Below are 24,854 nucleotides of genomic sequence, written 5' to 3'. Positions count from 1 at the left end.
AGAAAAGGGATAAAAGTAAAAAGCAAAATGATGATTTCTACCAAGAACTGGTTGAAGTGGAGACTCACAATAGACTGGTCGAACGTGTACACAAACTAGAAATGGCTTTCAAAAATGAAATTGATGAAATAAAGAAGCAAATGCACTTGCAAAAGGAAGAAATAGAAAAACTAGGAAGGGAGGCCAATAAGAAAGACACAACCATCAGTGAACTAACAGTGGAATTGAGTACGCTTAGGAAGAAAGTGAGTGAAATGGCAAGTACAGTAGTCAATCACGAGAGTGTTATGGAAGAGTTAAAAAATGACACAGAGACAATTAGACAAGCAAGCAGTCTTATGGACCAGAGCAGTGATATTGAGGAGAAGATAACACGGGTGAATGAAGCTGTGCAAAGCTACAAAAATGATGTAGAAACCACGTATGCTGAAATGGTGAAAGTAAAGAAAGACTTAGAAACAAGGGTGGAGGAAAAAAGCATTAAAAAGGAAGTGAAAAGAATAATCCAAAACAATCCAAAGTTAGTCAGAGATTCAGTAGAAATAAATAAATCAATAGTAATCACTGGTATAGAAGAGGAAGGAGTTAAAAACAATATCACTAGAGACAAAAAGGAGATGGCAAATGTAATGAGCTTACTGAAAGAAGTATCAGAGGAAATCTGTAGTAAAGATAGGGAGGAACACAAAAGGTTAGGGAAATACGAGAAAAGCAAGACAAGACCTCTAAAGGTGACTTTCCAGAGTGTAAACACTGTGGAAGAGATACTAAAAAATGCAAAGAATCTTATGGAAAAAGAGGAGTTCAAAAATGTATGGATAAAAAGATGCCTAACACAAGAGGAACTGGAATTACTGAAAGAGAAAAGGGAGGAAGCAAAAACAAAAAATGAGGGAAGATCAGAAGAGGACAAGAAGAAATTTTTTTACAAAGTAATAGGATTGCAGGTACGAAAGTGGTACACAAACAGGATGGAAGAAAAAGGAGGAAGGTAGTAGAACCATGTCATGACAAGTATATAAACAAGATGATAAAGTTGATGTACTCAAATGTGGATGGAATGGTATCTAAATTACTAGAGATGAATGATTATGTCAGAGAAAATGGACCACAAATAATATGCCTAACTGAGACAAAATTAACACCAAGGATATCCAATGACATACTAAACTTAGAGGAATACAATATATGGAGAAGAGACAGAAATTTAAAAAAAGGAGGAGGAATTATAATATTCACTAAGAAAAATCTAAAAGTCAAGGAAATAAACCTAGATATACCATCACAAGTAGAACTGATTGGAGTAGAGATCGACACATCTGAAGGTAAAGTAATTGTAGCCAATTTGTACATGCCACCCAGATCAAACACATGGGAAAGAGACGAATATGAGGACCTGGCAGAGAGTACAATTCAGAGTATAAGATCATTGCTACATAAAATGGAAGAGAAATCGGAAAGAATTATACTAATTGGGGCCTTCAATACAAATATAAATTGGAATACTCTAGATATAAATAGCCAAGAAAGCTGTTGGGACCAAAAGCTCCTGGATCTTGTACAAGAGTTTTTCTTAACGTAACATGTGAGGGAAACCACCAGAAAAAGAGGACTTGATGTACCTTCAGTGCTAGATCTAATATTTACTAGGCAAGAAAATGACATTGACAGTTTAATATATCACCCTCCACTCGGCAAAAGCAATCATGCAGTACTAAATTATAACTTCAGGATAGCATATGACATAGTAAACAGCATTGACAGTTACAAAAAGAGCCTAAACTATAAAAAGGGAAATTATCAAGACCTAAAGAAGTATTTCTTAGATGTTGATTGGGAAAATGAGCTTAGAGGACAAAATTTAAATGCTGTATATAAAAAATTTTGTGAATTTTATGAAATAGGAGTCCAGAAGTACATGCCACAGCACAAAGAAGCAGATAAGAAAATACAGAAATGGTTCAATACAGAATGTAAAAAATCAAAAGAAAGAAGAGATTTGTTGTGGAATAGATACAGAAGACACAATAGTGAAAGGGCGTATAATAATTACAAACAGGCAAGAAACGACTATACAAGAATAAGGAGGGAACCCCAAAAACAGTTTGAGGATATAATAAATAAAAGTAGTGATCAACCAAAGCTGTTTTACAGCTATATCAGAAGCAAAACCAAAGTAAAAGATATAATACAATCCATTACGGATGAGGGAATCACTTATACACAAGAGAAAGATATTTGTGAAGCACTAAATAAGAATTTCCAATTAGTTTTTACAGAAGAAAAAAATTTTGAGAGGGACTATGTGGAACACGCATGTCCACACATACTACCAGATATACAAATAACAGAAAAAGTAATACAGGAGGAGTTAAGTAGATTAGACAGAGGAAAAGCAAGTGGTCCTGATGAAATTTCATGTTGGTGTTACGAGAATGTGCAAAGGAGTTAAGTAAACCATTATTTTTAATTTTCAAGAAATCCTTGAGTCAAGGGAAACTACCTGATATTTGGAAAAAAGCAAATATAGTCCCCTTATTCAAGAAAGGAAATTGACAAAATCCTCTCAACTACCGACCAGTATCACTGACCAGTGTTGTAAGCAAGGTATTAGAAAAACTTATAAGAAAAGCTTGGGTAAATCATCTAGAAGAACACAGTATGATAACAGAAAGACAGTTTGGTTTCAGAAAAGGAAAATCATGTGTTACTAATCTGTTGAGCTACTATGACAGAGTAACAAACACAATACAGGAAAGGGAAGGATGGGTGGACAGTATCTATTTAGATTTCAAGAAAGCTTTTGACACAGTACCACACCGAAGACTTTTATGGAAGCTGTACCATCAAGGAGGAATTCGAGGCAAACTGTTTTGTTGGATGCAAGACTTTCTCATAAAAAGAGAAATGAGGACAGTACTAAGAGGAAACTACTCATCATGGAAAGAAGTGACTAGTGGAGTACCACAGGGTTCGGTGCTGGCACCAATCATGTTTTTAGTGTACATAAATGATATAAACAGTAACACTGGAAATGAGAGCTATCTGAATATGTTTGCGGATGATGTAAAAATACAAAGGAGAATTACTAGCACAGACTCTTGTAGGGAGCTACAAGAGGAATTAAATAAACTTCATGAATGGAGTAGTACATGGCAAATGGAATTCAATGTGGACAAGTGTCATGTAATCAAGTTTGGTAAAAGTGGAAAAAGACCTGATTGGGATTATAAGTTAGGAAATAAAACCCTATACACATCAGAAAGAGAGAAAGACCTAGGTGTGATTATCAATAACAGACTATCTCCGGCTGACCACATCAGCGAGAAGGTACGGAACATGTACACACTGCTTGCAAATATGAGAATAGCATTCACATACATAAATGAAGACATGCTAAGAAGGATAATAACATCATTCATTAGACCAACCCTGGAATATGCATCAATAGTCTGGAGTCCTCATCTCAAAAAGCATATAGACAAGATTGAAAAAGTTCAAAGGGCCGCTACAAGATGGATACCAAGCTTAAGGGACCTAAGCTACGAAAAAAGACTAAATAAACTGAATCTACCAACGCTACAGGAGAGAAGGAAAAGAGGTGACATGATAATGCTAAATAAGTGCATATCAGGAAAGGAGAAAATAGACATAAATGATTACTTAACATATGGAGAAGCATCAGCAAGAGGACACTGCAAAAAACTGCATAAGAAGAGAGGTGATAAAGACGTAAGGAAATTCAGTTTCCCAAACAGAGCAATTGATCAATGGAATGCACTACCGAATGAAATAGTGTGTGCCAAAACAATTCACAAATTTAAGGATATGTACGATAAATATGGTCTAAGACACGGGACAGTACGAGCTTGACTCATTCCTGTAAAGATACAATTAGGTAAGAACAATTAGGTAGGTAAGAACACACACACACACACACACACAGGAAATCTGTAGTAAAGACATAGAGGAACACAAAAGGCTAGAGAAATATGAGAGAAGTAAATCAAGGCCCCTGAAAGTAACCTTCCAGAGTGTAAACATTGTGGAGGAAATACTAAAAAATGCAAACAAACTTATGGAAAAAGAGGATTTCAAAAATGTATGGATAAAAAGATGCTTAACTTAAGAGGAACTTGGATTACGAAAAGAGAAGAAGGAGGAGGCTAAACCAAAGAATGAGGGAAGATCAAAAGAAGAGAACACATTTTTTACAAAGCAATTGGATTGCAGGTATGAAAGTGGTACATAAACAGGAGGGAATAAAAGGAGGAAGGTAGAAGACCCAAATCATGACAGCAAGATGATTAAGTTGATATACTGCAATGTAGATGGAAAGGTATCTAAATTACTAGAGATGAATGATTATATCAAAGAAAAGGAACAACATATTGTTTGCCTAACCGAAACAAAATTAACATCAAGGATATTAGACAATACCCTAAACCTAGAGGAATACAATATATGGAGAAGAGATAGGAACAAAAAAAAAGGAGGAGGAGTTATAATATTAACCCCTTAACCGAGAGGCGTCACTTTCGTGATGCTTGTGAGCAAGGGATCATACCGTGGGGCGTCACTTTTGTGATTCTATGTTATTTTCATTTCGCCTGGGCTTTCAAGTGGTGGCTTGTATCATCTATCAGTACTGCCAATGTCCAACACTAGTCAGCACTCCTAATCTCATCTGTACTCCCATCCATTGTTGATAATTTAGCCATTTCTCCCCGTTCTTGACTCCCCCCCCTACCTCCCCTCCATTACCCTCTCCTCTCGCCTGCCCGGCCGTGCTACACTAAGTAAATCTTCCCTGGAATTTTCCACTGATTTCGTCCATTGAAATATGTGCACTATGTGATGTGGCGTGTGGAAGGAAGAGAAGACGGAGGGGGGTCAAAGAACAGCGTGGTGGACTGAAGAGGTGAGACAGGCTGTGGCACAAAAGAAGAAAGCATACAATGAATGGATGAGAAATAGGGGCGTGGAAGAAGTTGAGAGGCGGAAGAGAGAGTTATATGTAGAAAGAAAGAAAGAGAGGTGAAAAGGTTAGTAAGAGAGAGTAAGAAGAGAGTGGATGAGGAATTTGGAAGAAATTTGAGTGTAAAGTGGAGGGACTGTAAGAAAATGTTCTGGAAAGAGGTGAAAAGAGTAAGACAGGGTGGAAGTGAAGTTAGCAGGGGAGTGAAAGATAAAAATGGTAGATTACTAGTGGAGAAGGGAGAAAAAGTGAGCAGATGGAGAGAACACTTTAAGGAATTGTTGAACATACAGGATGGAGGTAATGCGAGTATAAATGGCTGGGGAATGGCTGGGAGAAGGAGGGAGGTGAGAAGACAGGAAGAAATCAGTAGGATAGAAGTTGTGGAAGCAATGAAGAAAGTTAAATCGGGGAAAGCTCCAGGAATTGATGGAGTGTGTGGTGAAATGCTGAAGCATGGGGGCGAGATAGTAGTAGAATGGATGTGGAAGATATGCAGATGGGCCTGGGAGGAAGATAGAGTCCCGGAGAATTGGAAGTCAGGTATAATTATTCCCTTGTACAAGGGAAAAGGGGAAAAAGAAGTGTGTGGTAATCATAGGGGCATTTGTCTTCTTAGTATAATAGGAAAAGTGTATGGTAGGATACTTATTGACAGAGTTAGAGAAAGAACAGAGAAATTAGTTGGAGAAGAACAGGGCGGCTTTAGGAAGGGAAGAGGTTGTGTAGATCAGATATTCATTCTTAGATCTTTAGTGGAAAAGTTTCTAGAGAAGGGAAAGAAGTTGTATGTGGCATTCATGGATTTGGAGAAAGCATATGACAGGGTGGATAGACAAGGATTGTGGAAAGTGTTAAGGATATATGGAGTAGATGGGAAGTTGTTGAATGCTGTGAAGAGTATGTATGATGGTGCAAAGGCTGCAGTGCGTGTGGATGGTGAACTAAGTGAATTTTTCTCTTTGAAAGTTGGGTTGAAACAGGGATGTGTCATGTCTCCATGGTTGTTGGGTGGCCCTGGTGAGAAAGGATAGTGTTTGGAAACTCCCTGTACTGTTGTTTGCAGATGATACTGTGTTGTTGAGTGAAGACGAAGGGGAGCTGCAAGGCTTGGTGGTTGAGTTTGGGAGAGTGTGTAAGAAACGGAATCTAAAGGTGAATGTAGGGAAGAGTAAAGTGATGATCTTTGAGAGAGGTGAAGTCAGTGAATGTACAGTGAGGTTGGATGGTGAGGAATTGGAAAATGCGAGTACATTTAAGTATTTGGGCAGTGTGATGAGTAAGGATGGAGGTTTGGAGGGTGAAGTGCTTGAAAGGGTACAGCAGGGAAGAAAGGTTGCTGGTTCTTTGAAAGCAGTGATAAGAAACAGGGAAGTGAGCATGGAAGTTACTACATGACAGTATTGTGATACCAACTCTAACGTACGGAAGTGAAGCTTGGACGTTGTTGGAAGGACACAAGTCAAGAGTGAGAGCAGTGGAAATAAGTTATTTAAGAGGAGCCTGTGGAGTCACATGGAGAGATAGGCTGACGAATGAGGATATAAAGGAGCGTTGTGGTGTGGATGTGGATGTGATAGGAAATGTTATGAGGAACACACTGAGGTGGTTTGGCCATGTGGAGAGGATGGAGGGTGAAAGACTGACGAAGAGAGTGTATGTGAGTGAGGTGGAAGGGGGAAGAGGGAGGGGGAGGCCGAGGATGAGATGGAGGGATGGGGTGAATTATATGAGAGAGGGGGGTGTGAGTTGGGAGCAGGGCAGTGAAATGGCGGGGGACAGGGCGACTTGAAGGCGATTTGTTTGTGGCCATCCCAAACGAGATTGAGACGTCTGGCAATAGATAGATAGATAGATAGATAGAAATAAGCCCTATGCCCTATTCTTATACCAAATAATATATACAAGAAAGAAATAAGGTAAGTGATAGTGCCATACACCTGGAACTGGCTAATTATCACCTGACAACACCTCCCGTGCACTCGTTCGCTAATTTTCGCTGTTTATTTCCCCTTGAAATATGCCGTATAATCTGTTCTCGTAATAAAAATATATATAAGAAAGGAATGCAGAAGCCTAAGTTATATTTACATTCACCTGGAACTACCTAATTTATTATGTCTTGTCTAGATTTCCTGCCAATCATTTCATAGCGGATATATTAGCAGCTGTCACCCCGCTGACATTGGCAGCTCCCCTAGGCTGGCCACCACACTGTATTCAGTTTACTGTCATCTTTCAAGGTGATAGCATGTCGGATTCGTGCCTGCCCAATTCTGCCACTTTTTAGCCCCATGCAAAGGGCCTTGTGACCTCTGCCCCCTACTAAACCTCTTGTGGAAAGAGGTAAAGGGCTAAGTGACTGCTGTGGAACGTTTTTTTTTTTTCTATTCTATAGCCCGACGCCCTAATCCCGCAAAGGGTGGCCGCAGACGAAACGCCTCCAAGTCGCTCTGTCACCCACCATTTGACTACCCTCCCCCCAACTCACCCCTCCCTCCCTCATATACCTCTCAACTCCATCCCTCCACCTCATCCTCGGTCTACCTCTCCCTCCCTCCACCTCACCTACATACACCCTCTTAGTCAGTCTTTCATTCTCCATTCTCTTCACATGTGCTAATTTGTCAATGAAAATGATAAACAGTGACTACGATCTATCTGGTGAGTAAAACAGTGCAAGTGGAAATGTAAATAATGTGTAAACAGCAAGTGAAAGCAATGAATGTAAATATAAGTGAACAGTGGAAAATAGTTTTATAAGTTACTGCAAGTGACTGCATAACACAGTGTAAATAAAATAGAAATGTAAATAATGTAAATAAAATAGAGAATGTAAATGTAAATGTAAATGTAAATGAGTAGTAATATAAGAATACAAGTATATATACTAGGAGTAATGAAAATGAAAGTTTCACTCTAGCATGTATGAATTCTATGAGTTATGAAAGTGAAAATGAAAGTGACAGATTCACTCTCAATGCTAGTATACAGGATGAGAAAGTGAATGCTACATATTTTACTGAAGGAGAAATTGAATGCCTACAGTGACAATAAACTACTATTACTGAAGGAAACTTATGGATAAAGACTGTAGATATATATAAGTGTTATATAGTAATAGAAATATAAACTGTGAGTGTTTTTATGAATAATAAATGACAGAACACCAGCAGCGAATGATGTCAAGTGGGAAGGTCATACGCGCTCGTAATTTTCATTGCTTTCACAGTGTTTTTTTTTTGGAGTATAGATTCCAAACTATTTGAGAATCATAGAATAGTGTTTCTAGTGATAATATCAGGCTGTGGTAATCATATTATGGGTTGTCGGGTAGTGTAAAGTGGAGACTTCGTTACCCAACTTCACAGGTCTCCACAAGTCCTACGGTACTCGACGAAGGCTCAACAAACATCCCAGGAGAAAGCTGAAGGCATGTGCCATATGCATATTTAATTATAATATTCTAGGACTAATAACTGATTTTCGGCAAATATTTTTAGAGAGTCTGTCGGAGCGCAAATATGCCCGCGAGACATGCAAGTCAGGCAAAAACAACCCCGCGGTTTAGGGGTTAACAAAGAAAAATCTGCAAGTCAGAAAAATAGAACTAGATGTACCCTCACAGGTAGAACTGATCACAGTAGAGATTAGTACGTCTGAAGGGAAACTAATTGTGGCAGTTTTATACGTGCCACCAAGATCAAACATTTGGGAACAATGCGAATATGAAGACCTGGCAGAGAGCACAATTGAAAGTTTAAGAGCATTACTACATAGAATGGAGGAGAAATCTGATAGAATTATACTAACTGGAGATTTCAATACAAATATAAATTGGAATACTCTAGATATAAAATGCCAGGAAAGCTGTTGGGACCAAATGCTCCTGGAGCTTGTGCAGGAGTTTTTCCTAACACAACATGTAAAAGAAAGCACCAGAAAAAGAGGCCTTGATGTACCATCAGTACTAGATCTTATATTTACATGGCAAGAAAATGATATTGACAGTATTATGTATCACCCTCCATTCGGCAAAAGCAACCATGCAGTATTAAATTACAACTTCAGGATTGCATATGACATAGATAACTGTAATGAAAGTTACAAAAAGAGCCTAAACTACAAAAAGGGCAACTGTCATGACCTAAAGAAATACTTGGAAATAGGTTGGGAAAAAGAGCTTAGAGGACAAGATTTCTATCTATCTATCTGTCTATTGCCAGATGCCTCAATCCCGTATGGGGTGACCACAAACTAATCGCCTCCACGTCGCCCTGTCCCCCGCCATTTCACTGCCCTGCTCCCAACTCATACCCCATCTCTCATATACCTCTCCACCCCATCCCGCCATCTCATCCTTGGCCTTCCCCTCTCTCTCCCCCCCTCCACCTCACTCACATAAACTCTCCTCATCAGTCTCTCACCCTCCATCCTCTCCACATGGCCAAACCACCTCAGTGTGTTCCTCTTAATGCTTCCTATCACATCCACATCAACACAGTGCTCCTTTATATCCTCATGTGTTAGTCTGTCTCTCCATGTGACTCCACAGGATCCTTTTAAATAACTCATTTCCACTGCTCTCACTCTTAACTTGTGTCCTTCCAACAACGTCCAAGCTTCACTTCCGTACGTTAGAGTTGGCATCACAATACTGTCATGTAGTAGCTTTTTCACTTCTATGCTCACTTCCCTGTTTCATATCACTGCTTTCAAGGACAAGATTTAAATGTTATATATAGAAAATTCTTTGAACTTTATGATATACACCCAACCCCCTGCTATCACGCCTAATTGGTCACAGGAAACGCACGTGATAGCTGAATACGTGATAGCTGAACTGAACAATCAATGGGAAAATTTCTAATTGTTTTTTCGATTGCCCATTTTTCTAACTTTTAACCACTTTATGCCTACGATTTCCTGCCAATCTCTCCTCTAACATGAAATAAAGCATTATTATATTAATAATAATGAATAAATAAACAACATAAAAGGCCATCAAACTTTTATAAGGATTTTGGCTTGGGTGGTTTGATGGGTTCCGAGGCTTGGGAGTGGCTTAGTTGCCGCCAGATCTCTTTGGCTGTTTCCATTTCTTTAGTGTCCACAGCTAAAGGGGTATCACATGGTACCTTATATCAGGAATGGCTGAGTAACGTTCAAGTGGAACAAAACTTGGACGCTATCACACACGTTCCTCACACTGTCATCAGAGCCCCATCTCAGTTGTAATCATGTGATTACTTTATCGACATCACAGTTTTTTCGGCGTAAGAAATATTAACTCTTTATAAGGGTTTCAAAACGTTTGATATTTATTCTTAAATACAATATTAATAAGTATTCAGTGTTAGGCTAAATTTCAGTGCTTTAGTACGATATATTCTTTCGAGCTGAATGGGTTTTGGTCAGTGTTTTGCCCATCGTGTCCTCGGCAGGAATCCTTTCAGATGCATTCCAAATGTCCGTGCTATAATCGGGAATTTTACCACATTACCATTCCGATTAACCATTGTATCCTCTGCAAACCTCGTATGAAGTGCCGTGTGAATAAGTTTCGCTTAGCCTGTCTTCAAAGTCGACGCGTGATAGCAGTCTTGTGGTGCGTGATAGCATGTATGGTTGTGCATTTGATGTGCGCGTGATAGCAGATAAGCGTGATAGCTGAACGCACGATAGCAGGGGGTTGAGTGTAGTCCAGAATTACATCCCTTGACACAAAGAAGCAGAAATGAAAATAAAGAAATGGTGTAATGAAGATTATAAAAATTCAAAAAAAAAAAAAAGAGAGACGTTGTGGAATAGATACAGAAGACACAGTAGTGAGAGGGCATATAACGACTATAAACAGACAAGAAACGAATAAACAAGAATAAGAAGCCCATAAACAGTTTCAGGAGGACATCATAAATAAAAGTAGTGATCAACCAAAGCTATTTTACAGGTACATTCGAGCAGAACCAAAGTAAAAGATAAAATACAATCCATTATGGATGAAGGGATCCTCTATACACAAGAGAAAGATATTTGTAGAGCACTAAATAAGAATTTCCAATCAGTTTTTACAGAAAAAAATAATTTTGAGAGGGATGATATGAAACATGCATGCCCAAACATATTACCAGATAAACAAATATCAGAAAAAAGAAACACAGGAAGAGTAAAGAAAATTGCATAAAGGAAAAGCAAATGCTCCAGATGAAATTTGATGTTGGGTGCCACATGAATGTGCAAAGGAGTTAAGTAGACCATTATCTTTAATATTCAAGGAATCCTTGAGTCAAGGTAAACAACCTGATATTTGGAAGAAAGCACACGTTGTTCCCTTATTCAAGAAAGGGAATAGACAAAATCCACTCAACTACCAACCAGTATCACTAACTTGTGTTGTAAGTAAGACTGGAAAAGCTGATAAGAAAAGTTTGGGTAAACCATCTTGAGGATCACAATATGATAACAGAAAGGCAATTTGGTTTTAGAAAGGGAAAATCATGTGTTACTGATCTGTTAAGCTACTATGACAGTTGCAGAAACATTACAAAAAGTGAAGGATGGGTCGACAGTATCTATCTAGATTTCAAGCAAACTTTTGACAGAGTACCACACCTAAGACTTTCATGGAAACTGTACTGTCAAGGAGGAATCCGAGGCAAACTTTACTGTTGGATGCAAGATTTTCTCAGAGAAGAAAAAGGGGAATGAGAACAGTACTAAGAGGAAAGTACTCCTCATGGAGGGAAGTGACTAGCGGACTTCCACATGGCTCGGTGCTGGCACCAATTATGTTTTTAGTGTATATAAATGACATAGATAGTAACATTGGAAATGAAAGCTATCTAAATATGTTTGCTGATGATGCAAAAATACAAAGGAGAATTACTAACACAGACTGTTGTAAAGAGCAACAAGAAGAATTAAACTTCAGGAATGGAGTAATACATGGCAAACAGAATTCAATGTGGACAAGTGTCATGGAATCAAGTTTGGTGAAAGTGAGAAAAGACCAGATTGGGATTATAAGTTAGGAAGTAAAACTCTACACATATCAGAAAGAGAGAAGGACTTAGGTGTGATAATCAGTAACAGGCTATCTCCGGCTGACCACATAAGTGAGAAGGTACGGAACAGGTATACAGTACACTGTTTGCAGATATGAGTAACAGCATTCACATACATAAATGAAGACATGCTGAGGAAGATAATAACATCTTTCATCAGACCAACCCTGGAGTATGCATCAGTAGTCTGGAATCCTCATCTCAAGAAACACATAGATAAGATTGAAAAAGATCAAAGGGCCAGTACAAGATGGGTACCAAGCTTAAGGGATCTAAGCTATGAAGAAAGACTAGAAAAACTGAATCTCTCAACACTACAGGAGAGAATGAAAAGAGGAGACATGATTATGCTATATAAATGTACATCAGGGAAGGAGCAAATAGACAAAAATGAATTTATAACCTATGGGGACACATCAGCAAGAGGACACTGGAAAAACTGCATAAAAAGAGAGGCGATGAAAATGTGGGGAAATTTAGTTTCCCAAATAGGGCAATTGATCAGTGGAATGCACTACCGAATGAAGTAGTGTGTGCCAAAATAATTCATAAATTTAAGGAGCTGTATGATAAAAATGGTTTAAAACATGGGACAGTATGGTGTTGACTCATTCCTGTAAAGATACAATTAGGTAAGAAAACACACACATGCAAAAATGCTCTTGGATCTTGTGCAGGAGTTTTTCGTAACACAGCATGTAAAGGAAAACACCAGAAAAAGAGGACTTGGTAATCCATCTGTACTAGATCTTATATTCACTAGGCAAGAAAATGATATTGACAGTATAGTGTATCACCCTTCTTTTGGCAAAAGCAACCATGCAGTATTAAATTGCAACTTTAGGATTGCATATAACATAGTTACCAATAATGAAAGCTACAAAAAGAGTTTAAACAATGAAAAGGGCAACAATCATGACCTGAAGAAGTATATCTTAGAAATGGATTGGGAAAAGGAGCTAAGAGGACAAGATTTTAATGTTGTGTATAGAAAATCTGTGATTTTTATTAAATAGGGGTCCAAAATTACATCCCACAGCACAGAAAAACAGAAATGAAAATAAAGAAGTGGTTTTACACAGAATGTAAGAAATCAAAAGAAAAAAGAGACTTGCTGTGGAATAAATACAGAAAACACAATAGTGAGAGAGCATACAACAACTATAAACAGGCAAGAAATGATTATACAGGGATAAGGAAGGAATCCCAAAGACAATATGAGGAAGAAGTTATAAATAAAAGTAGTGATTAACCTAAGATATTTTACAGTAACATCCAAAGGAAAACCAAATTCAAGGAAAAATTGCAGTCCATTACAGACGAGGAGATCATCTATACACATTCGTCAGCCTGTCTCTCCACGTGACTCCACAGAGTTATTTAAGAGGAGCCTGTGGAGTCACGTGGAGAGACAGGCTGACGAATGAGGATATAAAGGAGCGTTGTGGTGTTGATGTGGATGATAGGAAGCGTTATGAGGAACACACTGAGGTGGTTTGGCCATGTGGAGAGGATGGAGGGTGAAAGACTGACGAAGAGAGTGTATGTGAGTGAGGTGGAGGGGGGAAGAGGGAGGGGGAGGCCGAGGATGAGATGGAGGGATGGGGTGGAGAGGTATATGAGAGAGGGGGGTGTGAGTTGGGAGCAGGGCAGTGAAATGGCGGGGGACAGGGCGACTTGGAGGCGATTTGTTTGTAGCCACCCCAAACGGGATTGAGGCGTCTGGCAATAGATAGATAGATAGACTAAATAAAAATTTCCAATCAGTTTTTACAGAAGATGAGGTGAAAGAGAGAGAGATTGTCCATGTGCTTGAGGGTGTGAAAGTGGATGTATGTGGAATAACTGAAACAAAATGGAGAGGAGAAAGTGTGAGAGAATGGGAGTATGGATGGGGTATATGTGCAGGAGTAGGTGAGAATGAGAGGGCAAAGGAAGGAGTATATATAGTTGTGAGTAAAAGATGGAAGAAGAGCATAAGACAGTATGGATCAGTTGGGTCAAGGATTGTGTGGGTAAAGTTGAAAGTTGGAATACAAATGTGGGCGATTTTGTGTGTGTGTGTATTTACCTATTTGTAGTATACAGGAATTGAGCAATGCTCGTGTTGTCCTGTCTCCATATCCACATTTATCAAGTCTACCTTTACACACATGAATGTTTTTCTCATGCACCACCTCTTTGTCTAAGTCGTTCCAAATATTTAAGTATTTACCTAATATACCTAATTGTGATATACACGGAATGTACTATGCTCGTGGGTTTCCGTCGCTGTTTCTCAATAAGTCGAATTTAACTTTAAACTCGTTTAAGTTTTTAGACTGGACGATCTCTTTGTCCAGGCTATTCCATAAGTCTATACTTCTGTAAGGAAAGCTATATTTCTTGATATCCTTCAAGCAGCTTGATTTTTTCAATTTCATTCCATGTCCTCTTGTTGCTCTCTTATCCCATACAAACAGATCTTCTTTGTCAATTTTATCTACTCCCACCATGGTCCTGAACACCGCAATCATGTCTCCCCTCTTTCTCCTTTCCTCTAACGAAGGCAAATCCAGTTTTTCCAGCCTCTCTCTGTATGACAGGTCTGTCAGACTGGGGACCATCTTGGTTGCTGTTCTTTGTATTCTCTCAATCTTGTTTATATCTTTCTTTTTGTGTGGGGACCACACTACTGCGCCAACGCAAGATCATGCTAGAAGAGTGAGAGAAGAGTTCTGGACAAATGTAGAAGTGAGCATGGAAAAGTTTGGAAGGAATGAAGGAGTGTTTTTAATCGGTGATATGAATAGTAAAGTTGGGAATGTGAAGGTGGATGGAATAGTTGGTGAGTGGGGTGTGCCTGCTGAGATAGATGAGAATGGGAGTGCATTAGTGGACATTTGTGCTGGGAGGGGGTTAGTGATAGTCAATACCCTCTTCAGGCATAAAATGATCCACAGGTATACATGGCGAGTGATGAGAAGGGTGGGTGGTGAACTGAATGAAAGGAAGGCAATGATTGATTATGTGTGTGTGGATGAAAGGATGCGAAGATGTGTAATGGATGCAAGAGTTTATAGAGGTTGGGGGAGTGGACTTTCTGACCACTACTTGGTGGTGGCCAGAATTAGAATGCAAGTGAGATGGAGGAATAGAAGAAGGGAAAGACGAGAGGAAGGAGTAGTTGCAAAGAGAGTGCAAAAGGTTACAAGAGGATGAGAAGAAGGCAGAGAATAAGAGAGAAGTGGAGGAACGATTGGGCAAATATGAATTGGAGCAGATGGGAGACGTGGAAGGTGTGTGTAAGATATTTACAGAAGAAATATGTGCAGCATGTGATGTGGTGTGTGGAAGGAAGAGAAGATGGACGGGGGTGCAAGGAACAGCGTGGTGGACTGAAGAGGTGAGACAGGCTGTGGCACAAAAGAAGAAAGCATACAATGAATGGATGAGAAATAGGAGCGTGGAAGAAGTTGAGAGGTGGAAGAGAGAGTTATATGTAGAAAGAAAGAGAGAGGTGAAAAGATTAGTAAGAGAGAGTAAGAAGAGAGTGGATGAGGAATTTGGAAGGAATTTGAGTGTAAAGTGGAGGGCCTGTAAGAAAATGTTCTGGAAAGAGGTGAAAAGAGTAAGACAGGGTGGAAGTGAAGTTAGCAGGGGAGTGAAAGATAAAAATGGTAGATTACTAGTGGAGAAGGGAGAAAAAGTGAGCAGATGGAGAGAACACTTTAAGGAATTGTTGAACATAGAGGATGGAAGTAATGCGAGTATAAGTGGCTGGGGAATGGCTGGGAGAAGGAGGGAGGTGAGAAGACAGGAAGAAATCAGTAGGATAGAAGTTGTGGAAGCAATGAAGAAAGTTAAATTGGGGAAAGCCCCAGGAATTGATGGAGTGTGTGGTGAAATGCTGAAGCATGGGGGCGAGATAGTAGTAGAATGGATGTGGAAGATGTGCAGATGGGCCTGGGAGGAAGGTAGAGTCCCGGAGAATTGGAAGTCAGGTATAATTATTCCCTTGTACAAAGGAAAAGGGGAAAAAGAAGTGTGTGGTAATCATAGGGGCATTTGTCTTCTTAGTACAGTATAATAGGAAAAGTGTATGGTAGGATACTTATTGACAGAGTTAGAGAAAGAACAGAGAAATTAGTTGGAGAAGAACAGGGCGGCTTTAGGAAGGGAAGAGGTTGTGTAGATCAGATATTCATTCTTAGATCTTTAGTGGAAAAGTTTCTAGAGAAGGGAAAGAAGTTGTATGCGGCTTTCATGGATTTGGAGAAAGCATATGACAGGGTGGATAGACAAGGATTGTAGAAAGTGTTAAGAATATATGGAGTAGATGGGAAGTTGTTGAATGCTGTGAAGAGTATGTACGATGGTGCGAAGGCTGCAGTGCGTGTGGATGGTGAACTAAGTGAATTTTTCTCTTTGAAAGTTGGGTTGAAACAGGGATGTGTCATGTCTCCATGGTTGTTCAATCTGTACATGGATGGGGTAATAAAAGAGGTACAAGGTAGGGTAGTGGATGTTGGAGTGGCCCTGGTGAGAGAGGATAGTGTTTGGAAACTCCCTGTACTGTTGTTTGCAGATGATACTGTGTTGTTGAGTGAAGACGAAGGGGAGCTGCAAGGCTTGGTGGATGAGTTTGGGAGAGTGTGTAAGAAACGGAATCTAAAGGTGAATGTAGGGAAGAGTAAAGTGATGGTCTTTGAGAGAGATGAAGTTAGTGAATGTACAGTGAGGTTGGATGGTGAGGAATTGGAAAATGTGATTACGTTTAAGTACTTGGGTGGTGTGATGAGTAAGGATGGAGGTTTGGAGGGTGAAGTGCTTGAAAGGGTACAACAGGGAAGAAAGGTTGCTGGTTCTTTGAAAGCAGTGATAAGAAACATGGAAGTGAGCATGAAAGTGAAAATGTTACTACATGACAGTATTGTGATACCAACTCTAACGTACGGAAGTGAAGCTTGGATGTTGTGGGAAGGACACAAGTCAAGAGTGAGAGCAGTGGAAATGAGTTATTTAAGAGGAGCCTGTGGAGTCACATGGAGAGACAGGCAGATGAATGAGGATATAAAGGAGTGTTGTGGTGTGGATGTGGATGTGATAGGAAGCGTTATGAGGAACACACTGAGGTGGTTTGGCCATGTGGAGAGGATGGAGGGTTTCCTGAAAGACTAATGAAGTGAGTGTATGTGAGTGAGGTGGAGGGGGGAAGAGGGAGGGGGAGGCCGAGGATGAGATGGAGGGATTGGGTGGAGAGGTATATGAGAGAGGGAGGTGTGAGTTGGGAGCAGGGCAGTGAAATGGCGGGGGACAGGGCGACTTGGAGGCGATTTGTTTGTGGCCACCCCAAACGGGATTGAGGCGTCTGGCAATAGGTAGATAGATTTTACAGAAGAAAATAATTTTGCAAGATATGATATGGAATATGCATGCCCACACATATTACCAGATATACAAATATCAGAAAAATAAGTACAGGAAGAGTTAGGAAAATTAGACAAAGTAAGAGCATATGGTCCAGATGAAATTTCCTTTTGGGTGCCGCATGAATGTACAGAAGAGTAAATTAGACTAATACGTTTAATATTCAAGAAATCCATAAGTCAAGGTAAACTACCTGATATTTGGAAGAAAGCAAACATTGTACCCCTTTTCAAGAAAGGGAATAGTCAGAATCCACTCAACTACCAGCCAGTATTACTGACCGGTGTTGTAAGAAAGATACTGTACTAGAAAAGCTGGTAAGAAAAGTTTGGGTAAACCGTCTAGAAGAACACAGTATGATAACAGAAAGGCAGTTCAGTTTTAAAAAGGGAAAATCGTTTTTTACTAATCTACTTAGCCACTGTGATAAAGTTACAGAAACATTATAGAAAAGAGAAGGATGGGTGGACAGTATCTATTTAGATTTCAAGAAAGTGCTTAACAGAGCACCACACCAGACTTTTATGGAAACTGTACTGTCAAGGAGGAATCCAAGGCGATGGTTATTGTTGGATGCAGGATTTTCTCAGAAAAAGGGAAATGAGAACAGTACTAAGGGGAAATTACTTACTATGGAGGGAAGTGACTAGGGGAGTTTCACTGGGCTCAGTGCTGGCACCAGTTATGTTTTTAGTGTATGTAAATGACATAGACAGTAACATTGGAAGTGGAAGCTATCTACATTTTTTTTTGGATGATGCAAAAACACAAAGGAAAATTACTAACACAGATTCTTGCTGAGAGCTACAAGAAGAATGAAATAAGCTTCATGAATGGAGCAGTAAATGGTTAATGGATTTTAACATGGACAAGTGTCTTGTATTTAAGTTTGGTAAAAGTGAAAAAAGACCAGATTGGGATTATGAGCCAGGAAGTTTAACCCTACACATATCAGAAAGGAAGAAGGACCTAGGAGTAATTATCAGTAACAGACAATCTCCTGCTGACCACATCAGTGAGAAGGTACATAACATGTACACACTGCTTGTTAGTATAAGAATAGCATCATCAGGGAGGCGGTGGCTCAGTCGGTAGAGAGGTGGCCTGCAGTCCAAACGGACTGAGGTTCAAATCTCGCTGGGGCAGGGAACAGTTTGAGGATTTGAATTTCGTAAAAATCACAAGTTTACTGATCTACTAGAAGACCCGCTGACATGTAGTAAAAATACCTCCGCTAATACCAATACACCAGTCCTGTATGAGACAGCCCTAGCATGTATTCAGTATGGACAGTGGGTGTTAGTGCCGAGTGGTGACATGTAGAGGTGTGCGATATGTAGGGGGACTACTGGGCCTTGAAAGCAAGCTGTGAAGCCTGTGCCCGGAGTCGGACACATAAAGAAAAAAAAAATCATCATCATCATCATCATCATCATCTGGACCTCCTTTCCCACCCCAGGGCAGGGTGAGGAGTAGCAATGTCCAGACACCCCAAACTTGCCCAATCCAATGGGCCACACTTCCATTCACTCATCATTCAAGCCCTCAGAATCCTGGTCTATCAGATACACCAAAATCATTCATCATGTTTTGTAGCTTCACATAAACGTATCCAATAGAGGCAGACCAGACGCTGCCACATTAAAAAGGGGTGCCAAATTCCATCATCATGCATTTCTCCTTACAACATTCATTCAGCCAGCTCGATCTCTTGTCAGTTCCCTAGTCTCACCGACTTCCAAACCTCTCTTCCCCACACACTCATCCACCATATCTCCCCACCTTCTCCATGCCCTACCTCGCCTCCTCCCTCCTTCAGATTCGCTCACGTATGCCTTTTTCACCACTCTATTATTATCCATTCTCTCCACATGACCATACTATCTCAGTACACTCTCTTCAGTTCTGGCATCCACCGATTTCCTTACTCCACATCTTTCACGAATCACATTATTTCATATCTTATCCACCCTCCGTACTCCATAGACATTCTTCAGCGTTCCCATCTCCACTGCTCTTAGTCTTGACTTTACATTTTCATGCCATACCATAGTCTCACACCCATATGTTAAAGTTGGCACTAACACTCCTTCATGTAAGCCTCATGCAGCTGAACGACTAATGCCTCTGTTTCTTATCAAGGCCTTCATTGCGCCAGGTACTTCTCTTTCTTGTGTCACTCTGCTTTCAACTTCTTTTGCACATTTTCCTCTCTTTTCTATCACTGTACCCAGGTATTTGAACTCTGTCACCAATTCCAGTCTTTCTCCATTCACTGTAACATCGCACTGGGAGTCACCTTCTCGCTCAATAACCATCACATTACTCTTTCCTACATGCAAAACTCTGCAGTATCTTATCAAGTTCTTGTCTGGTATTTGCAAGCAGTACTGCATCATCAGCATACAACAAATTTGAGATATTCCATCCATTACCATTCATTACCAATGCCATCCCTCTCTCCATTACTCATGTTTTTACTTCTGTTATCATCCCATCCATATTTATATTGAACAACCATGGGGACATCACACAATCTTGTCGTACGCCCACACTGATCTTGAACCATTCACTTAGATGCCCATTAACCCTCACAAATGTGTCACCACCATCATAAAACGATTTCTCACTGTGTGAACCAAAGACCCTATCTGAAAAATGGTACTGTATATGGTGGACAGCCCACTCAGGGCTTGGTCTTCGGGTCCCCTTTCAGCCTACTCAACCCTGCTAAAACTTTGTCTAATAGTATTTCTAGTTGGACCAACAAATAGAACAACAAATAGAACACTTGGCCTCATCAGACAACGGGACACGTTGCGACACTCCCCAACACCCCATACGCAAGACACCATACAACAAATACAAGAACTCAACACTCAGATAAACAGTAAAATATCAGAACAGCAAACACTAAACTGGAAAAATTACCTCCAAACACTTGACCACAAAACAAACATCAGCAAACTCTACAAAATACTAAACAGCATCACACTTTCCAACACCAACACCACTCAATCACATGCTGCCATCACAACAACAGACACCATACCCTCAAACAAACAACAAGCAAACACTCTCATCAATCACTTTTCACAAATCAGCCATCTACAGTAACCCCCCATCCGGAAGACGACGTATCATATCATCAGACATAAGAGAGTTCCCCACAGACCCAGACTACGCACCTTTCACTTACAACCAGACGAAGCACGTCATTAACAACCTCAAGCACTCATCTGCCTGTGGACCAGACAACATAAGCAACATTCACCTTAACCCGTCACGTCCCGAGGTTTTCTGCACCTCCGACGCCCCTCAATCCCGAGCTATTTTGGAAATATTTTTTTTGGGCTAAAACTTTTGCTTTGGTTGAGAAACAAAGAAAAATCACCAAGAAAGGGCTTACCATGCTCCGTAAGTGGTCGGAACAGGTAAGGTCCCCCGCGCCAGGTATCGTATTTTATCATTGACGTGTGAGGCGCTCACGTTTTCTATGGTAGGAAATATTGGGAGAAACAACAAACGACACCTCTACATTTATTGAATTTGAACTAATAAACAATAAGAGTAGCAATATAATGGATTTCAAACATATATATATGAAAAATAAGCATTGTACCTTCACGCGAGCATAGCAAGTTAGGTCCGAGTGGTAACATGCTATGTGCTAAGTTTCTTGTATCAGTCAACATATCATTTTTTCTACTTGTATACTTCTGTTTCATTGACATTTTACCTATTTTTACTGTTTGTAAATGTTTTCAGATGTTTTCATTCATTATGATGACGTGCAGCATGAGTTTAGCGCACATCGGCTTACTAAGCGCACTTACTATGACTCGTATTTCAACATACCCAATTGTTTTATCACTTTCCTATTATTTTTTCCTTTACATAGAACCTTTCCTCCACCACTGTAAATGTTTTCAATTATTTACATTCATTACGAGGGCATTTAGCGAAATGCTAGCGCATATTCACGTAGCAAGCACAATCTCAAACACTCGTGTTTCATCTTCTACTTTATTTTTTCACTCCAATTATACTTTCCCACTTACATTACACATGTTTACACCCCTATACTCCACTATACATAGTTACTGGCATTATTTATTCAAGTGAGCGTCAGAATATCGCATGAAAATACCCTCGCAATGAATGTTTCGACCAACATAATACTCAAACACTTACATACAAATTCTTCACGTATATTACACACTTTCCCACTTGTTGACTTCTATTTTCATAATTATGGGCCTTATTCATTCAACTGAGCGTCAGGATATCGCATCTCTATACACACGCTAGGAATATTTTGACTTAGAATATATTTCAGCACTTACAATAATTTGAACTTATATTATACCCGTTTGCATTTCCAATAATAATATTTACATATTTACCGGCCTTATTTATTGCACTGAGCAACAGAATATCGCATCAAAAAACCCTCGCTAGGTATGTTTCCATTTACAGCATATTTATACACTTACATACAATTTTTGCACTGATGTTATCCCTGTATGCACTATATACTAATATTTTCAGATCAACATGACTGATAATTTCACTGAGCGTCTGTTTGTCGCATTTACTTCATAGTTTCAGTGTCCTATCGCATTCACACCATATTAGAATTGCATCAAGGTGTTATATTCGCTGAAACATGGGTGAATACAGAGACCCACGTCACACTCGACGCACTTATAGCGGGTGTCCTTCCTCTGTGTGGTGAGTCTCACCCGGGAATTGCTACACACGTGACACCTGCGTTGGGGCCTAGGTCTGTTTGGCTGGGGAGGGATAGGAGTGGGGAAAAGGCGGCTGGATATTCTCAGGGGAGTTTGGGCAATAGGGGCAGTGCAGGTGCGATGTTGGGGCCTTTCAACAGCATAGCGTGCAAACATCTCTCTTGTGAGCTCCCTCACAAACCCTTCAAAGGTTTCCTGAACTCCTGTTGTCATGGCATGAAGGTGGTGGCAATTCAGAGCAGTGATGGCTACCAAGTGAAAGAACAGTTTCTTATACCACTTCATCATGGTCCTGGTACACTCTACCGTCGTTATCATGGAGTCTGACTGGTCCACCAGGCACATGTTTATGTTATAGTCCATGACACACTCAGGTTTCCAAACGTGACGCCTGTTCTCGCTCCGGTAATCGACGGAATCAGTACGGTGCATCAAGGGGCGGTGAACCATTGACAAGAGGCTTACTTCTCTATTATGGTTCCACACAGTTGCAAGGATGTTGTTGGCTTTGAAGAAGACAACCTCATTCCTGTCAAGTTTCTGCCCTACCTTGGCCATGTGACGCCGGTTCACCTTCACGGTTCCACAGACTCCCGTTTCATGCATGTGAAGATAACGAGCGAGAAGAGGGCTAGTATACCAGTTGTCCAGGTAGTGGACGTGACCACGATGAAGGTAGTCTTCTATCATTGTCTTTACCACTGCTCCCGACAGTCCAATACTCCGATCTTCTATTATGTCTGTCTGTGCACTGGTGTACAAGACTATGTCTTGCACGTATCCAGTCCTACAGTCGCACATAACAAAGATCTTGAACCCAAAATGGTACCTTTTGCTGGGTATATACTGCCTAAATGAAATATTACCTCTCCACAACACGAGACTCTCGTCTATAACGAGGTCTCTATAGGGATAAAATGATGAACGAAAGGTTTGCCTCAGGTGATCAAAGACCAACCTAATTCGCCTCATCTTATCTGTGTCGTTCACATTTGCAGGATCATCAGCATCATAGAAATGGAGGCGACTTAGAATTTGTTGAAACCAATTTCGGCTCATCACTTGCCCAAATATTGGGGTAAACATAACAGGGTCCTTTGTCCAGTTGGCCGGAATTCTGTTCTTTCATATAATACCCATCAAAAGGACCAAGGCAAAAAATTGGAACATTTCTGAAAAGGAGACAGGGTAATCATATATGATATAATGCCTGCTTCTTGTTCCCAATCTTTCACTCTCAAGGCGCTGGGTGCTTGCAAAAAGGTTGGTTTGGTAAACAATCTGCTCCACAAATGCCTCACTAAAAAACAGGTGGAAAAAATCCAACCTGGTGGAATTACGGTGAATTCCGGGACCAATGCAGCCAGCGCGCCCCTGCTCAGTGAAGGAGTGAATGAGGGGAGAAAAATCACTCCCATCACTCCCATCCTCCCAATTCCATCCCACAAATCCCTCGTCCCCATCATCCCCATCACCGCCTTCGTCTGGGTGGGGAGGAGATCCTGGTGGCGAAGGTTGGGGAGAAGGAGTGCCGAGGGCTTCCCCACTCTCACTCCTCTTCCCTCTGCCTTTACCCTTTCCCTTTCCCTTACCCTTACGGCCTTGAGGAACATTAGGGGGCTGTGGGGATGAAGTAGGGGAATATTGGGGAGCATAAGACGTGCTGGGGAGTGGTTCACCCCCACCTTCCCCCTCCATGACAACACCACGTGATACAGAACACACCCGCACTCGCCCACGTGATACAGCCCGCCGCCTCACACTACCTAGGGAGAGCGATGACTCACTCACGCCACTCTCACTTTCCATACTCCTCCCTGCACTTTCCCTTTCACTCCCCACTCCCTCCACGGCACTTCCTACCTCCCCAAACAAAATACTAGGCCCATACCTGCTCGTCTGACGTGGTGTGCGCTCAGGGCCACGATGAGTAATCACCTCACGTCCATACCACGTGGCAGCACGTCCCACGACTCCGTCCTCGTCCTCATCCTCGTCATCAGATTCGGGTTCCACATCACGCTGGGGCTGGGCATAGGATGTTGCACGTGGTTTCTTGGCCGGCTGCCCCTCTCTAGCAGCACGGTAAGTCACGTACTGCCGCTTCCTGGGGGACGGGACTTCTTCATCACTGCTGGTGGTTTCCTCCTCCTCTGGCTGCACATAATCTTTGTCAACAACCTCGTCATCCAGTGGGGAATCACTGTCGCCTGTAAAGGCGTCCAGGGCGGCTTGAATTTCGACCTCTGAGAGACCTCTCATAGCCATGTCTGAGCAGGACCGTTGCTAACAGGTGAGTGAACGAGCCGCGGGCTAGCGTGGGTCGCGCGGGGTCGCCGAGTGTCCCCGCCTGGTGGCAGGTAGGGGAAGGTCAAGCGAGAATACGTACCAAAAATCAAGCACTAAATTTGAAAATTGTGGAAATTACGCACTTTGCAATTGCACGACGTACCGATACGTCGCCGGGACTGGCAAATGCAAAACATTGCAACGTACCCATACGTCAACGGGACGGGGCGGGTTAATACAAGCACTCACCAACATATCAAACTACAGCTACTCACACAACATAATACCCAACATCTGGAAGCATTGCAATATCATCACTATCCCTAAATCCAACAAAGACCCCACGTTACCCTTCTCACA

General features: G+C 40.9%; 1 protein-coding gene across 1 annotated transcript in view; it reads left to right on the top strand.

Annotated features, from left to right (window-relative positions):
* The window catches only part of LOC145402916 (heparan-alpha-glucosaminide N-acetyltransferase-like), a 609,963-nt gene that overhangs the window by 199,459 nt on the left and 385,650 nt on the right, over positions 1–24,854 (top strand). The window lies entirely within an intron of this gene.

Source organism: Coenobita brevimanus, chromosome 59 (genome assembly GCF_032717465.1).
Source record: "Coenobita brevimanus isolate Jiangsu-jjx chromosome 59, ASM3271746v2, whole genome shotgun sequence".
Taxonomy (NCBI): Eukaryota; Metazoa; Arthropoda; class Malacostraca; order Decapoda; family Coenobitidae; genus Coenobita; species Coenobita brevimanus.
Note: the sequence above shows the minus strand (reverse complement) of the source record. Positions and strands in the feature narration are given on the sequence as shown.